Source organism: Priapulus caudatus, unplaced genomic scaffold (assembly GCF_000485595.1).
Source record: "Priapulus caudatus unplaced genomic scaffold, Priapulus_caudatus-5.0.1 Scaffold8, whole genome shotgun sequence".
In the NCBI taxonomy this organism is placed as follows: Eukaryota; Metazoa; Priapulida; class Priapulimorpha; order Priapulimorphida; family Priapulidae; genus Priapulus; species Priapulus caudatus.
Genome location: NW_014577069.1, coordinates 645142 through 646466, shown reverse-complemented (window position 1 = coordinate 646466; position 1325 = coordinate 645142). Strand labels below are relative to the sequence as shown.

The 1325-nt window shown below is 45.3% G+C and overlaps 1 non-coding gene across 1 annotated transcript; it reads right to left on the bottom strand.

Moving 5' to 3' along the window:
- Positions 1–922: 922 nt before the first annotated feature.
- Trnap-cgg lies at positions 923–994 on the bottom strand. The gene has a single exon. It is a non-coding gene; the product is annotated as a tRNA-Pro (tRNA).
- Between the last annotated feature and the right edge of the window lie 331 nt (positions 995–1325).

Here is a 1325-nt window from a genome sequence, read left to right as displayed (position 1 = left end):
GCGTGGTGTGCGATCGTGTGAAGTGCGTGTGAGTGTGCGTGTGAGTGTGCGTTGCCTGTGCGTGTGCGATGTTGCGTTGCGTGTGCGTGTGCGTGTGCGTGTGCGTGTGCGTGTGCGTGTGCGTGTGCGTGTGTGTGTGCGTGTGCGTGTGTGTGTGCGTGTGCGCGTGTGTGTGTGCGCGCGTGTGCGTGTGCGCGCATGTGTGTGTGTGTGTTGCGCTATAAATACATTATTGCGAACCCATCATATCGGGCGTTCTCCGAGTATTTCAATCCTCTTCAAGCCAACACAAACACTCATTGTTCTGCCTTCGTCATTTGATCCACATCTCCGCGTCTTACTTCGCTAATCATTACGGGTTATATATTATAATATAATAATTACGTCTCTCGCGCATCTCTGACTGTCCGAACTCGAGCGCTCAATCACTCAAGAAATCTGGACCACAGCGGGCACTATACTGCGCGCCATCCATAATTCAAGACTCCGGTCACGGCTTTAATTAGTGACAAACGTCTTTTGTGTGTGTGTACGCGACGGCTACAGTCGCGGCGCCATGTAAAATTTGTTTGTCGAATGAAAGAAAACATTCACAATATCATCGAGCACTCTTACGATAGGATTAGGCAGGTTCTATTCTATGAGCATAATTATGCTTATTTCCTAATTAATTCTTATTCCTTCCTAATTTATTCCCAAGAATATAGCTGGGGGAAGAATTCTCGCACAGAGACGATGGCGATGATGTTTTCAATGCAAACACCATCGGTTCTGAACCTTATCTCTCCCTCTCTCTTTCATTTTTATTTACCTTTCGGTAACTTTTCGGTAAAAGCGTGTGTTAAATGGTGTCCGTTAACATTTGTTATTTTTGATGCTTGTCAAGTGCACTGCACAAGTCAACATCAACTGAACAAAAATGGGGCTCAGCCGGGAATTGAACCCGGGACCTCTCGCACCCGAAGCGAGAATCATACCTCTAGACCACTGAGCCGGCGCATGCAATTCACCGCGCAAGAACCGATGGCGTCCCTAGAAAATCAATATCGTATACTGCGGTATATCCAGCCGAAACATTTATAATTAGTTCTACGAACTCTTGTAGTGTATCTACACGGGCTCGTCTTACGCAGCATTAACTACTTTTTCTGGATAACGCGTCAACGTAGATCTGATTCTAGGTGGAGTTTCATTGCATAGCTTGGTGCCGATATAGCTTATAACATTTACTCTATTATATATTGATAAACATTGCTCTTTTTTCTGTTTTACGCAATGCGGTTTAATTATTGGCTGGAAAAGTCGGCATATTCTCGCACATACGA